Source organism: Canis lupus, chromosome 18 (assembly GCF_011100685.1).
Source record: "Canis lupus familiaris isolate Mischka breed German Shepherd chromosome 18, alternate assembly UU_Cfam_GSD_1.0, whole genome shotgun sequence".
NCBI lineage: Eukaryota > Metazoa > Chordata > Mammalia > Carnivora > Canidae > Canis > Canis lupus.
The window spans coordinates 23,615,676-23,638,329 of record NC_049239.1 but is presented as its reverse complement, the minus strand read 5'-3'; the positions used below and the strand labels follow the sequence as shown (position 1 = coordinate 23,638,329).

Genomic DNA, 22,654 nt, shown 5'->3' with positions numbered 1-22,654 from the left:
TCTAGCTATAATCATTTGCATTTGAATTATTCATTAGAAATAAAGTGCATTTTTCTTAAATATGGGTGGTTTAAAATAAACCTCCCAGTTCACAGGGACAAATTTCAGGTGTTTTTTTTTTTTTAAGATTTTATTTATTTATTCATGAGAGACAGAGAGAGAGGCAGAGACACAGGCAGAGGGAGAAGCAGGCTCCATGCAGGGAGGCTGATGTGGGACTTGATGCCGGGACTCCAGGATCACACCCTGGGCCGAAGGCGGTGCTGAACCGCTGAGCCACCCAGGGATCCCCTCAGGTTTCATTGTAGGTTATAGAAACCACTCATTCTAATAAATGAACTCTGACACCACAATAAAGAGAATATGGGAAATATAGAATGTACAAAGTAGTAACCCTTACATACCCTAACAGGCTGTTATAAACATTTGTTCCATTTATATGCATAACTCTGCTACACATAGACACACGTACACACTGCTTCTATATGATAAAAAATTTGACTCATGCTATATATGTAACTTACATAGAAGAGGATAACTAGAAATTGAAAAGTTTAGGAGTATGTTTCATGATATGGCAGTTGGTCATTGTCAACAGTTCAAATATAGGTGACTATTCAATATATCATTATGAATGAGAAATAGGTTCTGTTCAAATTTAGACTTACATAGCAACACTTGTTTTTTATAAGATTTTATTTATTTATTCATGAGAGACAGGGGGGAGGCAGAGACATAGGAAAAAGCAGACACCCCACTTAGCAGGGAGCCCAACACAGAGCTCGATCCCAGGACCCCTGGATAATGACTTGAGACCAAAGCAGACACTGAGCCACCCAAATAGCTATATATTCCAGTATATATTCTTCTCTTCTTTCTTTTTTTTTTTTAAACAAAACCTTAATTACAAAGCACAGCTTTCCTTGAATCTTGGTATGGCTATGGAATTCAATTCTACCCAATGAACTAGACCCTACGATGATGGAGGACTGAGGCAAGACTTGCGGAGCTGTCATTCCAGCGCGTTGGCTTCCTTTCTGGTAGATACTTTTTCATTGTCAAATATTTGAGTCTTTACTATGTGGTTAGGAACTGTCCTTCTTGTGTTATGTGTACCCTCCAGTTTAGTCCACACAATGATCCTTAGAGCTAAGTACCACAGTTACCTCCATTTTAGCAACAAAGTGAAAGTGAGTTCTGAGGAGGATGGTAAGTGGAGAAGCACGGATTTGAATCCAGGCTGGGGCCATTAGTGCAATTTTGTTATATATGCTTTTCATATTCCTTAATGTTGCATTTGTTGCACATCTAATGACATTGTCCCTAAGGATTTGTATTTGTGCTATCTCACCCTGCTTACAAGAGATTTCCAGAGCTGTGTCTGCTTCCTTTGGTGTTTTGGCAACTTTAGGATTTTCCTCTTAAGAAGAACAAATGTTCTTTTTGTTCAATTTACTCCTGCTGTTTCCAGCAGTCCATTTGATATGTTTCTAAAAGATATCCTGAACACATACTTGCAGTGCCTCATCAGTGGACATGATATTGAAATGATGCTGTAGAAGCAGGGTGCCGGGGTGGCTCAGTCAGCTAGGATTTTGGCTCAGCTCATGATCTCAGGGTGGTGAGGTCGAGCCCTGCAATGGGCTCCACACTCAGCACAGAGTCAGCTTGGAATTCTTTCCCCCTCTCTCTCCCTCCCCTCAGCTCCTCTCCCTGCTCGCATGTGCTCATTCTCTCTCTCCTTCTCTCTTAAATAAATAATAAATAAATAACATCTTGATGCCATAGAGGCATGTGTTCAGTGTGAGGTGGGGAGGAGGGAAGAAGAGGAATTAGTGCCTAAGATCACGGCTACAGGTAATTACCTATGCTTTTATTGTTAAGGACAGCTATAACCCTCCATTCTTTATCTGACAAAAATCTTAATATCCTTTCATGACTCAATCAATCTCATCAAGTAAATATAATGAGTAAAATTAATTGAATTCAGTGTGTGTGGGCCTCTGGGTTCATATAAGTATATTCATATATATATATTTGGCTGTATAAGCACCATAAAATGCTTACATACATCTGTATGTTTGTTTTTATCTTTCTAGTTGGCAAGGCATTGAAATGGCCCTACCAGTAACTGCCTGATGGAAGCAAGAATGTGATGTTAGAATCAATAATGAATAAATTCACTTTTTTTTTAAGGTACCAAGTCCCTTGTGGGGATTGGATAAGATAGATATATGAAAGGGCCTTGCCTGTGTGTAGCATGAAGTAGGAAAAACAGGGGTTAGATTAACCTATATTACTGCCAGTGGCCCCAATATCTGCCAAAAAGTGATGGCTAAGGCGAAATCTGTATTTTTGCATATACATATTTATTCCATGTACTATATGGGGAAAGGAGGAACATCCATAGTCAGTGACAATAGTCAGGAAACTTGAAATGGTTACTATGCAGAGTATATCTAGAAAAAGACAAAACTGTGTTTTGCCTATGAAATTAATTCTACAACTCATTACAAATTCACAATCTAGACTTTATTTAAACACACAAACTGTATAATCTTTCTTTGATTATATATAATGAATAGCATATTTAAATTTTGCCTTGCATGATAAAACAAAATTTTTATGTATAACTTATTGTGATAAACAAACGTACACGTTTCCTCCAATTGAAGAATGATTTATCATAACTTGTAAATCTTTCATGATAAATATTATAAGTGAACAATGTGAAGAAAATGGTTATATAAGAATATCTAAAAAAAAAATTAAAAAATTAAAAAAATTAAAAAAAAAGAATATCTAACTCCAAGCCATTAAGCACCAAATCTCACAGTCCAGATGTCAGTGACCCGGTCATGGATGTAGACTCAGGGAAACTGTCCAACTTTGGCAATGACCTTCAACCTCAAAGGTGGTAATTGAAAGTAAATAGAATCACATATATATTACCAGTGTGGTTCACATATCTATAAGAATTTTGGATAAAAAGAATATACTTAGATATTTACGGTTAACAATGAATGAATGAATCGATCATTCTATGTGTGATGGTGTTCTGTTGGGTTATAGGACATTTTGGCCATCATCCAAATTATAGTTAAATAAATCCCATCATTTGGTTAGATATGCACAGTGCAGTATATTTACTCTGGGGGAAATTATTGTAATCTAACTTCAAACTCAACTTTAATTTCCTTTTTCTACCTCTTCAAGTTCACCAGTAATATATGAAACTAAAAAAGCTATTTTTACAAAATAGAGAATCTGTTTTGTATGAAGAATATAGAAGTGATTGAATTCAGTATTTCTAGAAACTTGTGATCTTGGGTAACACCATAAGTGTATTGTATGTATACATATATATTGTATGTTTGAATTCATCATAACGAAAGTAAATTCTGCATATTATTTATTGTTGCTTAACAAATCACCCCAAAAAATCATCAGACTGAAATAACTCACATTATCTCCCAGTTCCTGTGGGTCGGTAATCTGGGCCAGTCCAGCTGAGTCCTTTGTCTCATTGTTCCTCAGAAAGCTGAAATTAAGATGTGGACTCAAGGTTTGCAGTCTTATCTGAAGTCACACCTTCCTGGCTCTTCTGTGGACATCAGGAACATTCGGTTTCTCTCAGATGCTGGACTGGCCACCGCTTCTGTCTGTTGGCTAGGTTCTCTCCTCAGTTCTCCAGCACAGCAAGCTGCATCATCAAAGAATGCAAGCCCCAAAAGAAACAGGCAGCTGTCAAGGTGGAAGTCACAACCTTCCGGAAGTAACCTAATCTCAGAAGTCTTATCCTGCGACGTTGCCCTAGGTTATTGGTTGGAAGCAAGTCACTCAAGGGGAGAGTATCCCCCACAGCTGTGGATGCCAGGAGGTGTGGATCATTAAGGGACGTCTTAGAGGCTGCCACCTACTGTATGATCTGTTGAGTTTGTCCTTAAATTGTGAGGCATGATTTTGTGTCCGGCAAAAAAAGATTCTAAATACTTTTATCAAATAACTTGTTTTGAGATTTTAAATTTCATTTGGATGCTCATGTTGGTTTAATTCAAGCTGTTTTATGATATAAAGGTCGGGAGAAAAAAAAAAAAACGTATACAGGAAGAAAAAATATCCTGTGCCATCAGCAGCAAGATCAGCAAAATCTGCTGTAGCTTCTGCTCACGTCCAAGGAAACTGGAAGGCAAGAAAGCCCCTTGCTTATGTTTTTTTGCCAAACCGTACTCTTTGCAAATTTAACAGATCTTGAATGAATTCATGTTAAAGTACGGAAAAATGTGACTGAAATGTTTAGACATTTGTTTCTCTTCACTATTTCTTCAAAGCCTTAAAAACTTACCTTTAGTGGCTTGGGTTTGAGAAGTTTCTTTATCCTTTTTCTAGTTTATAAATAGACTATAACTTAAACTAGGCACTTCACAACCACTGCTACTCACTACTTTAAAGTCTCAATTTTAATGGCATTCTCATGTTAGTAAATCTGAAGTTGAAATTAAAATAATGATTATAAACCTTTTAAAACCTACTTTCCCAGTAATGCCTAAGAATACTTGGGTATACTGCAGATACTTAAGTAAGAAGTTGTATTTCTATCCCTGATATTTATTTATTTATTTATTTATTTATTTATTTATTTATTTATTTAAATCCCTGATATTTAAAAAAGAAAAAAAACTAGTTGTAAGAAAATCATTGTCAGTTTCCTGAAGGAATTTTTCCAAAATGTTCTAACTTTACAGTGAATCTCTTATAATGATCTCCCATATCCAAAATTGGTAATTTCTCATTTTTTCTTCTGAAAAATCTTCCCATGCTCCCTTCCTTCTCTGACTCCCTTTTTCACTTTTCCTTTCTTCTTGTTCTTTTTTCTTTTTATGAAATGAGAGTAATAATATCTGGTTTTACTTCTTACCCTATGTTTTCTTTATTGTGCACATCAGATTTATCCATGTCTAAAAAATTAATTAGCTGCCAAATCTTCTTTTGTGTGAATGTATTATAATTGAACTAGTATCTCAGAATTAAGATTGCTCTTGTGTGGGACATCTGAGTGGTTCAGTGGTTGAGCGTCGGCCTTCAGCTCAGGTCGTGACTCTGGGGTCCTGGGATCGAGTCCCACCTCGGGCTCCCTGCAGGGAGCCTGCTTCTTTCTCCCTCTGCCTGTGTCTTTGCCCCTCTCTGTTTCTGTCATGAATTTCAAAAAAAAAAAAAAAAAGATTGTTATTGTCCTTTATTATTATAAATATGCAGAAATAACTGAAAAGTCTACTTTGGGAGGCTTTCTAGCAAAGTCATTAAAAGACCACAAAGGCTAAGAAGTATTACTGAAACAAGCAGATTTTCATCCAAAAAGGAAGAAATGTATTAAGATACCCCCCTTGCCATCCTCTCATCATATTAGGTATTTTTATTTTTTTGGTAATTTTATTGTCATTTTTTGAGTAGTGGTGATAGTAAATGTTCATGTTTCCTTAGTGAATTGTCTTACCTCTTGCTCAATGATGTTTGTTATTTTTGATTTGAGTTTTCTGATTTACAGGATATTCCAATATTTGTGTGTGGAAATGCTTTGATTTGTTTTAAATTTCCATTACTTTTCAGAATAATATGTTCTTTGCCATCTCCAGAGCCATTAAATATTCACATATATGTTTTATTCATTTTCAGTTTTTATTCTAAGTTTTAGCATGAAATTTTAGCATGTAAACACACATTTATCGTGTAACTACACACGCACACACACACACACACATACACAGTATATTGTTGTGGGTATACAACCTGAGTTTTTCCCCAAGGGGACAAATACCTTAGCACTATTTGAAGAATATTCAACTGATTCTCTATTGGTATGTAGCAACTCCCAGTCCCCCCTCTCCCCCAAGCTCTCTCTCTGATGAACATGAAACACACACACACACACACACACACACACACACACCCTTTCCACACAGTATTCTCTGTCTCATTGGTTTGCCCTGTCCATTCTTTAACAAAGCGTCACGCTCCACTGTTTTATTCACTGTAGCCTTACTATCTACATTTTCCTGTAGAACAAGTTACTCTGCATTGCTCTTCTTTTGCAGGCTATTACCTCATCGCACCTTATATGTGTGGAAATTTTGTAGTTTCAAAATAGAGAAACCAATTGGTGCTTTTATCAAGGAATCCCATTCTTGGGTGGAGTCCTCGGGTTCTCATTCTTTCTCCTAAACTTCTCCCTGTAAGTTGGCCTCCTTCTTCCTGCTTCTGCAGGTGGACTTACTTCCTACCCTGGGAGTACATGGCCTCTGACAGATCCGGGCTTATATCAGCCCAGGCAGCCGTCCTGGAGAAAAGAAATATTTTCTCCTTCCCAGTGTTCTTTTTGTGAAAAAGCTCAAGATTTTATTAATCTCTGCCAATAATGTGCTTGAAGGATAAGGTACTTTATTGGCCAAGCCTGAGTTGAATCCATACTTTTATTTTTTTAATTTATTTATGATAGTCACAGAGAGAGAGAGAGAGAGGCAGAGACATAGGCAGAGGGAGAAGCAGCCTCCATGCGCCGGGAGCCCGACGGACTCGATCCCGGGTCTCCAGGATCACGCCCTGGGCCAAAGACAGGCGCTAAACCGCTGTGCCACCCAGGGATCCCAAATCCACACTTTTAAAATTCAGACCAGAGTTCAGTAATTGGAAATTCTATTAAAGCCACATGAATGAGGAAGTCAGATTCCTAAAATAAATCTGGATGTTGCTTCCAGAATAAATGAAGAAAGCTAGCAAAATAAAAATAGGAGATGTTATACACAACTATGGGACAGACTGTATTAGAAAATTTCAATCTCCAGCTTAATAAGCTTTTTACTTTATTTTGCACAAATTCTACTATTTTTAATGGAATAATTTGGCATATGTGGAGTAGAAAGCTAGAATAATAGTAATAATAACAATAATTTAAAATGTTTCATTTGAGCATTCTCTTTTTGCTGTTCTGGTGAGATTTGGAAAACTTATATACAATCATAGTACCTCTAGAATAACATAGTAAATCTTTCCCTTTTGTTGCACACCTTGATGAGTTTTAAGAATTGATTTAGTTGAAGTGCTAAATAGCAATAAAATCACAAAAACTGGCTAAAAGTAACACAGCTAAAAGGTAATATGGAATAAAAAATAAAAATCTGGAGCAGTATGTATAGTATACACTTTGGCAAACTACCATATTATTTCTTTGTGCATAAAGTCATCTGCAGATGATGTTTCTAACTTCACCATACGTTTCTCTATAACTGGAACCACATATATTCAGCTTCCCAGAATTAATTCTGAATCGTCAATTTTTAAAGGGATATTATTAGAACATGGCTGAAAGTGTATCTGGCTTTTACATTTCCTATATGCTAGAATAAACTTAATTTCTGTAGAATTTAGACCTGATTCTTATTTAAAATAATTAAAACATTCCGATTTAAAAATGTAAATCATAGTTTTAGTTTTATTTTCTGCTTAGAACTGCAAAATCCCATTCACAATGATCTAGAATCTATATAAGTGTAGTTTTTACATAATGGAAACTAGGATGTACACAGGCAAAAATATAAACTAGTTTTCAAAATAGCTATAGTCACGTTTTTCTTTTTTGAAAATTTCTCACTTTTTTACTGACTTTCTGCCAGAGTGTTCTCATCATTTCACCTGCTCTGTGTAATAACACTAAATGAGAGATGAGATTATGATGATAGTAAGGAGGTGACCCAATTAAATCTAATTATCAGATTCTGTTATTTTTAAAGCTCATCCCTTTCCATCTTTTCCCCTGTAATTTCCCCAGAGATTTCACTCTGGATTCTACAGGATTTGAAGATGCTAAACGTCTTCCTGTACTTTGATGTTCATCAAGAATCTTATTTTTTAAAGCAGTCAAGGAAATAAAAATTTCTATCTCTTCTCCCAAATGCTCTTCCTTTAGGCAAGGCCCTTAATGAAATCCAGAATTTAAAGCCACAGGAGCAAAATACTTAATTCTAAAAGAAAGCTATAGTAGTATACACTAGCTAAAATCGGGTGGCTGCACACAAGGACACGAGGCATCAGAGTTGTCTTTTATATCAAAGTGCTACCACATGGAAGAAGAGATTAAAACGATTTTGAGAGGCTTTTTAGAGAATACATTAAACTAGAGGATGAGGTGACCATTGCCCATACAGTAAATATGCTCTCTAGCAATCAGAGTTGTCCCTGACTCACGTGGCTGCTAATTTATTGGCTATTTTCTGGAGGGATGCACAGGGAAGAAACTGGGTGAGATGGTCCCCAAGCCTGCTTGTGATCTGAGACCGTGGTGATTAAGTCGTTAGTGAATCTAAAGAAAGTCTTACATTTCTTCTGTAAAACGACTATATGTAGCAGAGCTCCCAATATTTTATTAATACTTACTGTCTAATCATATAGAGAGGCCGAACTCTGACATTAGAAAAACTATTATGCATTATTCTTATAAGGCGGAAGTCCTCGTCTCAATGGGCTCTTTTCATACAGTTGATCACAGATTTACTTTATGATGTTGTCCTTTTTCATTCTCTTTTCTTGTGGAAACAATAAGGAGAGGACACCACTGAGCATGCAGTCATAAACGGCTTCCTAGAAGAGGTAGGATATTTCAGATTTTGGCAATAAGTTGTAAACTCTTATAAACCACCCTAGAATACACAAAAATAAAGCCAATCTAATAAACAAATAGCATTTAGAAAAACTGAAAAAAATGAAAGGAGAAGATGAAAATATGGATAGAAAGCCTAGTTGTCCAACTTCTTAGGAGGGAGTCCTGGCTGGCTCAGTGGCTGGGCGTCTGCCTTTGGCTCATGGGTGACCCCAGGATCCGGGATCGAGTCCCACGTAGCACTCCCTGCATGACGCCTGCTTCTCCCTCTGCCTGTGTCTCTGCCCGTGTCTCTGCCTCTCTCTCTCTGTGTGTCTCTCATGAATAAATAAAATCTTTATTAAAAAGTTAAAAAATAAAATTTTAAAATTTCTTAGGAAAACTCAGTATTAGAAAATAACACTGAAATTCACCTTTTATATTTCTTGAATTTGCTTTATGCAACATTCAGCATTCTTTGTAGTTAGTTGTCTTGCGCGCTAAAAAGAGAAAAGAACATAGCAAAGTATTTTCACAAAATCGTCATTTCACATTCCAGGAGCAGGGCTTGACTCAGGGCTTGAAGGGTGCATACTGCCTTAATGGACTGTAGATGAGTGATTTTTACGGTTCTCTTTCTGTTAACAGATAACAATCTTGTCAACAGAAGCATCTTCAAACATATGAAAAGCAGCACATCCAAAGAACTGGGCAGCTTCCTTTGGTGCTCTGGGTAGAGAACATAGGCCCTCACTATTGAGACCAGGCCAGAAAAATCAATTCCACTTCTGGCTTTATCTATTCATTTGTAGACCAAAAGAAGTTAGTCTAAAAACAAAACAAAACAAGCAAACACCATCTTTACCTGTTGACTTCAGCATCCTCTCTGATTAAGAATTTAATTAACAGTTTCAGAACTTGTAAAAAAAACAAAAACAAGAAGATGAAGTCCGGATGCAAGCCATAATGGGATTTTTCTTCATCCTGTAATTATTTTAGGGCGCTAAGTGGTGCGAGTCAGGAGGGAAACAGACTTTGCTGTTGTGGAGCTGAGTCCCGGGGCCCTGAGCACGGGGGGCGGGGGGGGGGGCGCACGGGGCCCGGCGGAATCAGCCCCGCGGAGGGCAGGGCCGCCTCGTGCCAGCGCCGCCCGTGGACAGCCTCGCGGCCTTGCAAGGTCACTTCATTGTCGTTAAATGTCATAATTCCTAAAATCAAGGATTTACTACATACAGTGTTTTTAAATAGTTTTTGCCCCTGAGGTGTGGAGGCGGCCGTGGAGGTGCGGCACCCAGGCCCTTCTGCAAGAGAGGACTGTCCCCGGGGAAGGCGAGGAGCCGCGGCGCGGGGCTCACGGGCCGCCCCCGGGCTCAAGGGCATCCCCTGGGGCTCACAAGCCGCCTCCCGGGCTCACGGGCCGCCCCCCGGGGCTCAAGGGCACCCCCCGGGCTCCCAGGGCCGGATCGCTGGCGGCACCCAGCGGGTGGTCGCACCTCTCGAGGCCGTCTCCGGGTCCGTGGGCCCCTCCCAGGACCCCTCCGTTAGGGCCCGGGTGAGCCGGCGGGCACCTGCCGCGGCCGGGCCTGACCCCAGGGGCTGGGGGGCCGGAGCCCCGCGCCCGCTCCCCTGCTCCTCCCGCTCCCCCCCCCCCCCCCCCCCCGCTCGCTCTCTCGCTCTCTCTCAAACACATACATAAGACGTCAAAACAAAAATGTCTCCACAGGTTGGCGGGAGTTTCTGGGCGTCGTGGCGGCTCGAGGCCCGGAGCAGGCCTCCTCCGCGGAGTCTGTCGCCGGCGGCCTGGGGCGCCCCGGGGCGGCGGGAGGGTGGGCCCGGCTAGGGGGGGCAGGTGGGGGGGCAGGCGGACCCGGCGGGGGGGGGAGCCGTTGCTGTAGGCCGGGGCCTGGGGAGCGCTCCCGCAGCGGCCCGAGCGCTCCCGGGAGCCACCCTCCCTGCCCGGCCGCAGCCCCCCGCGGCGCCCAGCTCAGCCCCGGCTCCCCCCAGCTCGGCCCCGGCTCCCCCGGCGCCTGGTGCCCGCCCCTCCCGCGCTGCCCGGGGCGCGGCCTGGGGGAGGCCTGGGGAGCCGCCAAGGCCCAGCGCCCGCGCATCTCTCCTCCTTTGCTCTCCGAGCCGGGGGGGGGGGGGGGGGGGGGGGAGCGAGGACACGGGGGAAGGGGCCAGAGCCTTCCCTGCCCGCACGTGCCCCGCCCCCCCGGCCCCGGCCCCGGCGCCCCGGCAGCGGCCGCGAGACGAGTCCTCCCGCAACCAGGGCGGAGGGGGCCCGGGTGCTCGCCCCCCCCCCCCGGGGGCCTCGGCTCCAGCGCCAGGCTGCCAAGGGGGGCTGCGGGGGAGGGGGAGCCTATTGCGAATTTTCTGCGCTTTGGGATACCAGGCCGATTTGTTGAGAATTGTCTGTGAGGACAGTCGGGGTGGGGGGGGGGGGGGGAACAAGAGGGAAAAAAATTGCACGAGTCGAGGGTGGACACCGGCCGTCCGGAGCCCCCTGTACACGAAGGTTCAGCAGCTTGAAGAGCCCGGGGGAGGCGGCGCCATCTCCGCCCCGCCGCGTGCTCGGGGTCCTGGGGGAGCGTCACGCTCGGGGTCCAGGGTGAGCCCGCGGCCGGCGGGAGTCCGAGGCCTTCAGGCCAAGTCCTGCCGCGGACAACGAACGCATCTCGTTTGCTCCTCGGTTGCTGTGACGCGCAGGCCTGTGCGGGGGGCCGGGGCGGGGGCTGCGGCGGGAGCTGCGGCGGGGGCGGGGGGGGGGGTGGGGCGGAAGCTGCTGCAGGGCCGGAGCAGGGGCGGAGGCGGGAGCTGGGGCGGGAGCTGGGGCAAGGCCTGATCGGGCTGGGAACTGGAGCAGGGGTGGGGCGGGAGCTGCTGCAGGGCCGGAGCAGGGGCGGGGGCGGGAGCTGCTGCAAGGCCGGAGCAGGGGCGGAGGCGGGAGCTGGGGCGGGAATGGGGCGAGGCTGGAGAGGGGGCTGGAGTGGGGGCTGGAGAGGGCTGGGAACTGAAGCAGGGGCGGGAGCTGGGGCGGGAGCCGGGACGAGGCTGGAGCGGGCTGGGAACTAGAGCAGGGGAGGGGGCGGGAGCTGCGGCGGGGTGGGAGCAGGGGCGGGAGCAGGGGCGGGGCGGGAGCTGCTGCAGGGCCGGAGCGGGGGCGGGAGCTGGGGCGAGGCGGGAGCGGGAGCTGGACAGGGCTGGGAACTGAAACAGGGGCGGAGGCAGGGGCGGGAGCAGGGGCGGGAGCTGGAGCGGGCTGGGAACTGGAGCAGGGGCGGGGTCGGGAGCGGGAGCAGGGGCGGGAGCAGGGGCGGGAGCTGGAGCGGGCTGGGAACTGAAACAGGGGCGGGAGCTGCGGCGGGAGCAGGGGCGAGGGCGGAGCGGGAGCTGGAGGGGGAGCCGCGGGGCGGGTGCAGGGCCGGGGGGAGGGGGGGAGCCGGGCGGGCTGGAGGAGAGCGCGGCTGCGACCGAGACCGAGACCGAGGCCGAGGCCGCGGCGGCGCGGGGGGCGCGCAGGGCCGCAGACGGGCCACGTGGGCGACATTCCGCTGCCCGCAGCGCCCCGACCTCCTCGCGTGTCGTTAGAGATTTTAATAAAACGGTAGCGACGCAGCACAGCCCGAGACAGACTTTCAGGGTCTTTGAGCGGCGGGTATCCGATCCCAAGTGATGTGCACGTGGCTGATCCAGGCAGTTTTTAAATGGTTTCCGTTTCCCTTTGATCCGGAGTGCACGTCGCTCAGATCCAGTCATTACTGTAAGCATTAAAAGGGCAGTTTGTTCACGTTACTCTGATATGTCATCACTTTTCGGGGTTCATTAGGAAGGGAAACATGGTCGATACCTGTGAGTTACAGTCAGCTCAGCAGGCGTTTAACACGTTGAAGGTATGTGCCCTTTCTAAAGACGAGGCGCTGTGCAAGCAGTAACTTTTTATGTCTAGGGTAATTGTTGTCTTTGGTGGTAGCCAATAAGCACCTGGAGGTTTACACATGATCCTGCCTAGGTTAGAGAGCTTTATTCAGATTATTCATTCTTTTTTTTTCTATTTATTTTTGAACTACTATGCGATTAATTTCTTGGCATTCATTTCGAGTCGTTTAGGGAAATGTTTATATTTCATTGCCACCATAGATCCGGTCCTGCCTCCTCTTTTCTGGCCACAGGCTGTCTTCTCTAATCAGGGTTTTACTTGCTTTCTCGACCATTAATTTGTCACTTTCTACATTGCACTGTAATATCTTTGGCCTCTGCATGTGTTACATCCACAGATTTTTCAGTTGTCTGAAAGTCAGGCATTTATTTGAAATTTCTTTATATCCCCCAATTCTTCAAGGGTCTTTCATTCATCTTTTTTTTTATTATTATTACTGAAGAGTAGTTGACATACAATATTTTATTAGTTTCAGGTCTGTAACATAGCAATTCAATACTTATTTACATTATAGAATGATCACCACTCATTAACTCTTGGTAGGTTTGCAACATTAAATTTCCTTGTCACATAATATGATTTTTTTTCTATGTGAATATCTCCGTATTTTAACTCATAGCATATTCTGATAATGCACAGAAGATACTGAGTAGATTGAAAATTCCCATATTTTACCATCTTAAGCCATAATTTGAAGTAGTCAAATACTACAAACACTAGCGATGAAAGTCAGTTATTTATGTATTTATATGTAGATTTTCTGAAAAAGTGAATTGCAAGTGCATCAAAAATGATTAATCATCTAGATAACAACCTATCTGGAAACCAGCCTGGCATTCAGCTTGCCAGCTACATAATGTTCATTGATTTACCTGTCAGGTTCTTAAACTATAAAATTAAAGAATTTGGGATCTTAAGAATCATGGATACCAAGAACTCCTAAATTTTACATCCTAAAAAAATCATCTCCAGTGATCTATTGTCATTTTGTGTGCATTTGACCAATATTTATTGAGTACATACAGTAAACTAGTAATTTTAATAAGTCACGGAACTCCACAGTGAAAAAAAGATTAGAGTTCACATTTTTTGTGCGTGAGAGTGTGTGTGTGTGTGTGTGTGTGTGTCTGTCTGTCTGTATGCGTATGTGTTGGAGCAGGGGTTGTTAGTGAATATGTAAGATGTCAAGTTGTTATAAATAAGCAAAGAAAAATAAAGGTATGTAGGGGATACAGGTTAACGGATATGGGTACTGATTTACACACATGGGTAGAGAAGGACTCTCTAATGAGGCTACATTTGAGAAGAGGCATAAATGAAGTAAATTTTGTTACCCCAGGAAACGAAGTTCCATGAAGTGTAAGCAGCAAGCACAAAATCTTAAGAACAATCTTGCTTGATATGAGTAAGGAATAGTAGGTGACCTGATACTATCTGAGCAAGGGGAAATGTGGCAGCTATATACAGTTGGAGAGGTGGGCACCTATCTGATCATAGGGTCTTGCAAGACAAAGAAATATAGATTACGTTCTGATTATGATGAGATGTCTTCTCTGATCAGAGTTTACCTCGCTTTCTCTACCATTACTTTGCCACTTTCTACTTTGCACTGTAAAATCTTTGCTTATGCGTGTATTACATCTACACTATTAGACTCAACTTAGCAGGTATTTGAAACATTAAGTAGAAGGGCTCTTTTTCAAAATGCCATATATGTAACTAAATCATATTTAGGACTTTGAATCTTAGAGATTAGCCCCCAAATACTAAGACAAGTCATTTGTTAATCATTGCCATTGTCTTATTGTAGGTGTTAGTGGCACTGGATGAGTCTTGCGGAACTTCAGAAGGACTTGGTGACCTTAAGGCCCACTGGGTGGTACCAGTAGTGACTACTTAGGCTCTCAGCCATTTGGTAGCTCACTTTGAATCCTTCACATGGCGTCATGCAGCTACATTTTCACAGGTCACCTTCTTCAGTCTGTCCTATGAAGTAAAAAGCTCTGAAGACCAGATATTCTCCAGGTTTAAGAGACATTGCTGCCAACTGCAACTTCCACTACCAAATAAACATAATTAAGTAAGTAGCAGACTTGAAAATCGACTCTTTTGGACCAGTTGTCCCATTCTCAGCAGTAAGCTGTGGAACAAGTCCCAGTCCTCTGCATTTGGAGCTTCTCCCAGTGATAGGGAGAAAATTTGCAGCAAGGCATTCATGTCAAAAATCTCTTCTCCAGTTACAATGACAGAGTCTGGGACACATAGCAAAAGCCCCAGTGAGACTAGAGAGCAGAAAACCAGGGATTCTTGGGAGACAAGATCATAGCCACAGTAAGTGTGACAGCAACATTTCGTTATTCATTAAAAGTCATCGAATGGCTGGTATGTACAGGCACCTGGAGATACTGTGGGTGCAGTGGTGACCAAGGCAAAGTCACTATCCCTTGTGGACCTGCATCCCTCCCCCGATCCCACCCCCACTTCCCTACCCAAACGATTTCAAATCAGTCCTAAAAGAGAAAAAGCTTGCATGAAGGGATTGGTAGTTCCTGTTCTGGAAGGAGGGATACAGTTTCTGAGAAACAGAAGGCTGGCTGGTATATTTGTTCAAAGAAGGGAAAATCAAACTACTTTGTGATCATATTAGCGCAATAGCTGTTAAAGTTTTACGTGTATATTCGAATCCCTGGGAGCTTTAAAAAACATCCCAAAGCCTAGCTTGTACTCCAGATGAGTGCGATCAGCTCTCCAGGATGGATGGGTCTCAGGCCTGAGGAATTTTTCAAGCTCTCTGGGTGATTTGAATATGCATCCAAGATTGAAAAACCGCTGCAGTAGCTCAATGTTTGACCTTTGTTCTCCGGGGCGTTTTCCTAGGCAGGTATACACTCCAGACCATATGCATGCGTGTACATTTGCATGTATGCATTTCTATACGTGTGTTCCTCTTCATACGGTGCGCTTATAGTGTGAAGCAGGGATTATCTGACTGGAAATAGATTTAGGGGCCTTTGGTTTGCTAAACAGATCCAAGCTCTTTGGTAAGCTGTGGCAATTTGGTATAATAACAAATCATGTTTGATATCACTGCAGGAAGGAATCCACCCGAGGCTATGCAAACTCCACGTAATAATAATAATAGTAGTAGTAGTAGTAGTAATAATAATAATAATAAATCCAGGATTAGTTTCTGACAAGAAACTGCATTAAATCCAGGATCATATGTACTACTCTCATTTATTTTCCTATGAAAAAACCAGCACAATCTCTCAAAAGTTAGACTGATAGGTGAAACTCTTTTGTTACTATAACTGTCATTCAAATATCAGATGTTGATACTGTTTATCAAGCAAACATGTTTGCCACAGTACTTTCTTGCTGAACTCCTCTTTCTTGCTTGAGATTAATAGAGGTATGAAAATAGTTGACGCACACCAGTGGCACCAACACCATCCCCTGACCAGCACTGCTGTGCCTCTATCTCTTCTTCCAGTTTCGCATTCCCCAGGACTGGCTGTAAACCCAGCCAAACAGATAAAAGCATCATCTTGAGGAGCTTAAAATGAATTTGGTCTCATAAAACAGTAAGAGAATGGGCCACTGAAGTCCTCTGCCTTTAGGGACATATATATTTCTTAGTGTGGGGTAGAAAACCAAATCAACATTTTAAATTACCTCTGTGTAAATAAATGATATGACCTCAATAATTAAGAAACTTGAATCAAAACATGGCCTGAAGGGGGCTTAAGGGGCACCTGGGTGGCTCAGTTCGTTAAGCCTCCGAGTCTTGTTTACAGCTCAGGTCATGATCTTGGGGTCCTGGGATCAGCCCCAAGTTGGCCTCTTTGCTCTGCATGGAGTTTGAGATTCTCTCCCTCTCTCTCTGCCATCCCCTGCCCTGTGTGCATGCGCGCTCTCTCTCTCTCATTCTCTCTCTCAAATAAATAAAATCTTTAAAAAAAATCAACAACAAAAAACCCATATTGCCTGCTATATGAAAGATTCAGATTTACTTCTAGATCAACTGACATACATCTTTAAATCCTTTCATGGTACAAAACCTTTAAGCAGTTTAATTCTCAGCATCTCTCCTCATCCTTTGAGTAGGATCCAGTGTAATGATGTTACTATCAAATCTAGGCTGAGCATGCTAATTATTCTTCTAAAAGATGTCAGGATTTCATCGTGTAATTACAATATTTTGCTCTTCTTAAAATGATTTCAAAAGTTGATTCCACCATATTGTCTCTATTGCTTATGGTTTTTGTTGTTGTTTTTTTGTAATAAAAAATGGGACTCAAAAAGAAAAAAAAATGGGACTCAGTGTATTGATATTATTTTGTGATGCATGGCAAATAGTCCTTTTAATAGTATATAAGCATAATAGACCATATGGGGGTTTATTGCTGAAATTTCAAAGTCTGTTGCTCTTGGCTTCTTGATCTTTTTACATTTGTGTGGAATAAAGAGCCTGTGACCAGTTTTATTTTGTTGTTGCTACGACTGCCAGATATAGCAAAGCTAAGACATGTTGCTTTGAGTTATGTCCTAGTAGTTTTTGTTAGTATTGTAATTGAGCCTCTCCACTTTTCGTTCACTCGAGTGGCTCTGTGGATATCTTGATTTTATTCCATGTTAAACATGGTCATAAATATCCAATCGAGAAGAACTGTGTACAATAGTTATTGCTTCTGTAGTTATGACATGGGTTCATTCTAGGGCTAAGATTTCTTTTTTATTAGTAAACATTTTCCAAAATTTGATTACATATGGGTCATCTCGACAAAAAAAAGTTCACAGACCAAATATGTCTGAGGCACATGCAACCAACCAAATCACAGCCAAAGCAACGTCTGGTGGTCCATCCTTCCCTCAACTTCCGTCAACTAGTTAACAAACGAGTATTTATTAGATTACACAGACCAGCACTTCTCAATTTTAATGTGCATACAGGATACCGGGGGATCTCATGAAAATGCAGATTCTGATTCAGAAAGTTTAGAGTGGGGCTTGAGATTCTCCTTTTCCAATGATGTCCAGAGATACCAAGCTGCTTGTCCAAGGCCCACACCTTGAATAGAAAGAAGCTAGGGAACTGGCTTGAAACCTAGATTCTTAGGCTCTGTACCTCACTTACTAAGTGGGACTAAATTGGAATTGTCACAGAAATCTGATTATTTTTTCATTTCTCTATTCCATTGTAAAGCAAAGTCATAAACCACAAACGGGTTTGTTGAGTTATGTAACTAACTCAATAGGGTAGGTCGGAGTTCAATTTCAAATTATTGTTTCTAATATCTCTTAAACCCTGAAGGAATTCAGCACTGCTGAAGAAGAGGCCTTTAAAGGGGAGGCCTGCTTGGAAGAGTGGTGCTCCATCAGGAAACACCTTTTTCTCTTACGTGTCCCCCTCAATCCAACGTAGACCGTGTCTCAGAGCAAGGTTTCAGGTGTGAGGCCACTGTGCTGCCAAAAGTCTGAAAGCTGTCCTCCCAGCCCTAAGCATTACTGTGTGCCCAGAGCGTTTGAGAGCCGGCTCGAGTCTGAGGCAGTGTTCCTAGGGCAGATGATGGCAACACGCCCAATGTTACTTAATGTAAAAGGTATGGAGGGTCTCCAGTTTGCTTAACCATATGCCTAACATTGGCATCTTAAGTTACGGTATTTTCCAAGTGTCCTGGTACATTCATACTGTATGAGCACCTTTATGCATAAATCTTTGTCCCATTTTGTGTTTCCTTAAAATGTATCTTAACAGATGATATATTTAAACATGATTATTTTAAGGCAATCATTACATAGTAAACAATTAAAGAAATTTTGCCAATGTATAATTTTAATGAGAACCTGTAGAAACGTATCTTGTACTTCATCCTTGCCAACGTTCAGTGGAACTTACCTACTAATAATATGAGAGGTTGAGTGGTGAAAATACAGAGGAGACAAGATTGGCCATACACTGGTAACTGTTGAGGGGGGGATGAGGATATGTGAGGTCTCTTTATTCTACTCTGTCTACTTTTGTACATGTTTAAAACTTTCCTCAATAAAATGTTGGAAAAAAACTTAGATGCACCGTAACTGTACAGCCAGACAAACCTTTCTAATGGAAAATCTGCACATATTTGTCCCCTCCTTATAGACTTTGGTAGCCTCCATTGCTCTCAAACCTTAAATAACTGAGCTCATATGGCCCCATAGATTCTAGTTTTTGTGTAATTACTCAACTTCATCTTAAACCATTTCCGCCTTTATTCTCTAAGATTTTCGAAGTTGATTTGCACCTCCTGTGACATGCTTTTCATCTCTGGGGCCACATCCCTATTTTGAAACTTCTTTCACTAACCTCTAATCACAATTTTTCATAAATATTTTTAAATTTATGGTTTCTCTTTTTTGTAGTTCAGTGTTCACATGTTGTCCATGCATCTTTAATCTTCTCTCAGATAACTTTTAGCTCTTCTTTTACCTTTGTTTTCATCCGTGTTTGACTCTATTCTATCACCAATTAAGTATAAAGCATTTGAACTTTGCATTTACTGCTGTTAATGGTTGTGCTGATTGTTATTTAGTTGCGTTCGTTTCTTACTTCAATCATCCTTGCTTTGTTCAGCTTACTGTGACATTTGATATTGAGTCTGTTTTCTTTTATTGACAATGAAAATGATTTTAAAACTCTTTTAACTAGTACATTATTTTTCGATGTACCTCCTTCATGTGCATTTTCAGGGCATTGTTTCCTCATCTTTGCAGAATCTTGTCATTAATTCTGACTTAGATTGTGTACATGCAAATGGACTCTGAGATGGAAATTTTCATGCAGAGGTTTCTGGAAGAGGGCCCTTTGGAGAACCACTTCTAAGATGTAAGGAAAACAGGTTAAGGCCGAGGGAGAAGCTGAATCACAAGGCAGTTGAAAAAGTGACCTCCGCTGTACCACGGTTTACGCCGAGAGCAGTCTGCTAAGGAGGCAGAGGTGCCAGGCCTTGGACCCCCACCCCTGCATTAATGTGAGGGAGCAATTGCTAGGGTGGATAGAGCTTTGAGGCTTCAGCAGCCCAAGTCCTATCAGCTGGGAGAGTAGATACCTTGCACATCAGAGGGTCCCTGCCATGCACTCAGATCCATTTACTTCTTCTTGTAATTTCCTCCTGCCTGGGAACCACTTTCTCAGGATTCTGGTCTGTCTCGTCTCCTGGGGAAACTTAAAACTTGAAGGTTAGGGGAAGAGATTCAATTCCTTCTTGCTCCAGCTGATTTAAAAACTTATTGTCGGGATGCCTGGGTGGCTCAATGGTTAAGCATCTGCCTTCAGCTCAGGGCTTGATCCTGGGGTCCCAAGATCGAGTCCCACATCAGGCTCCCTGCATGGAGCCTGCTTCTCTCTCTGCCTATGTCTCTCTCTCTCTCTCTCTCTCTCTCTCTCATTCTCTCTCTGTCTCCATGAATAAGTAAATAAAATCTTAAAAAAAAAAAAAATCATGTCTCCTTCCTTTAGATTTCCACATGCCCATGAACAGCACCTCTGCCGCTCCGCGTGGCAAATACCTGGTGACGTGATCCAGACCTAAGGCCCAGGTCACCAGGTCCTTATCAGGCCACGGCTGCTGCAGTTTTTAATTTGTCATCCAAATTGGTCAGGGGAATACCAAGAGATACCACCTAGATCGATGACAGAGCTAGACCAAAGATAGACCTCTTGGTCCTGAGATACAGCAGTAGCCTTTTCCAGGTGATCAGGGCCAGTTACACCACACAGTATTTTTTCCTTTGTCTGTAGGCTTTACTTTGGACATGGGATCCTGAAGTGACTGGTGGTAGCCTTAGCTTAGGTTCAGTGGAACTCTCAACTCTCTCCCCAGTGGGAGCATCTGCCTCTCTGGGAACCAGGATGTTCAGATCAGATTTCCTCAATCTAGCCACCATTGACATTTCAGATAATTCTTTGTTATAGGGAATTTTTGGTACATTGCAGGAGGTTTAGCAGCCTCCCTGGCCTCTAACCACTAGTCACCAGTAGTGTCCTCCAGTGTGACAACCAAAAATGTCTATAGACATTGTCAAATGTTCCCCCTTCCTCCCAGAAGGAGAAATAAAATCATCTCCAGTTGGCTTAGGCCCACAGAGACTAAATTTTAGGGAATGAGAAGTACAAACTCCCCAGCTGTCTCATCACCGGGAGTGACAATATTATTATCCTTTGGTTCCAATACCCATGCATCCTACCATTTGGAAACTAAACAGTATTCACTCCTTCAGGGTGTGTACATGTCGTCATGGAGAATGGCACAGGGTATCTTCTTCAAGCTGACCAAGTGGTTGCACTTTCAAATGATTACCCTTCACTCTGTTTGTCCAGAGCTTTGGGGCAGTGGTGGGAGAGGGGCAGGGAAAAATACTTGGTGAGTCTGTGACCTAGTGGGCACTTTGTAAGCCAGACCTTGGCCAGGACTTCGCTTGTTCTCAAGTCCCTATACACCTGTCTAGCAGAGGCATCATCATGACATTTTAGAACCTGGATTATTAATAGTGATTCAGACCCTTTGTCCTAGGACTAACAGCCCTATTCCTCTGTCCTACCACATAGTTGCCAGGCCGACGGTCATGAGTTTCTTTAGGAAAGCTCTGACGGTATCACTGTCAGCCACACCTATGGTCATGTTGTAGAATCCTTCCTTATAGGGACTGGATGCCTCTTCATCAGTCCTTGGGTTTCAGTCATAGAGTTTGCTCATGTCTGGAAACTGGATCTGAGAATGTGACATTTTATTTGGGAGGTTGCCCTCAGCCTTCTCGCTGTCCATCTTCAAAATATTTTATTGTACACATTCGGCAACATTCCCATTGGCTTCTACACTTTTGTGCCTCAGAACGCTGTGTTCTATTTTTTCAATAGTTCTCTTTGGGTCAGGATCACAGGCTGCCCCTCAAACCTTGCTACTCATTATGGTAATTGCTCCCATCTGAATTCGGATGGTTAAAGGCTACCAGCTGAACTCTATTATCTCAGGATCCTTATTACTTTCAGGGACCTCTGTTCTGAATCAGCATTTTCTACGATGAGCCTAGCCTACGGAAGACAACCACCACAGAGCTGCTCATTGCTGCTGGCTAACTCTCACTGACATGTTCCTTTCTGCTTCGATGAATGGAGTGTCCAGAGGACGCCTCACTAGTTGGCTTCTGGGTTGTTCAGCCTTACCTAGTAGTAGTAGCTACAGCATCCCCCCTGCCCCCCAGCTCCTCTTTGAGCGTTTGGAGAGTGTTACAAACTGAACATTTGTGTCCTCCCCCCAGATTCATATGTTGAAGGCTTTAATTCCCAACGTGATGTTATCAGGAAGTGGGGTAAGGGTAAGGGAGAGTGGTCTATAAGCTAGGAAGATGGTCTTCATCGAGAAATGAATCTGTAGGTACCTTAATCTTAGACTTTCTAGCTTCCAGAACTGTGAGAAATAAACTCCCGTGGTTTCACCCACCCAGTCTATGGTGTTTTTTTATAGTAGCCTGAGCAAACTAAGACTTAGCCCTTCCTCCAGCATCAAGCTTAGGTGATCACTTACTCCAAACTTCGAAGGCCATGCCAGTATCTCATTAACACTGTCTCATAGGGTCTCTGCCAAAATACTAAATCTCATATTTTGGGAGAACTCTTTATATCCAATTTTATGCCTCTCTCCTTGATCCCACACCCAAAATTTTTTCATCTTTCTCTAATATATGTTGCCTAGATGCCAAAGCTTTTTTGGAATATATTCCGTTTCCTCCCTTAGCAAGCCCAACAGTGCTTCAACTGGGTTATGCTGACATTTGACTCAAAATATGGGTCCAGTCACCAGAGAGGGAAAGAAGGGTGCATTCTGTAGGACAATATAATAATGTCTTACAAGGCAGAGGCTTCTGCATTGCCTATAAGCAAGGGTCAAGGGACTACTGACATTTACACGAGATGGAGATGTTTGCAGATTCAGAGGGTTCAGGGAAATCCAAAGTTTCAGAGATCTCAAAGTCATGAACTAAGGTGTCCTCATCTCAGATCTCAAGCCTCTGTTCTTTACCTACCAGCCCTTAATCTTGGTGTAGCAAAC

The 22,654-nt window shown here is 43.0% G+C and overlaps 1 long non-coding RNA gene across 2 annotated transcripts; it reads right to left on the bottom strand.

Moving 5' to 3' along the window:
• Window positions 1-2,393: 2,393 nt before the first annotated feature.
• Window positions 2,394-10,442, bottom strand: LOC111090917. 2 transcript variants are annotated; one of them, XR_005373259.1, is made up of 5 exons: window positions 10,322-10,422; window positions 9,495-9,546; window positions 9,064-9,129; window positions 8,428-8,631; window positions 2,394-5,190 (listed from the first exon to the last, which is right to left on the bottom strand). It is a non-coding gene; the product is annotated as an uncharacterized LOC111090917 (long non-coding RNA). The 2 variants fall into 2 exon arrangements; XR_005373260.1 differs by lacking the exon at window positions 9,495-9,546 and having other exon boundaries at window positions 10,322-10,442.
• Window positions 10,443-22,654: the final 12,212 nt, after the last annotated feature.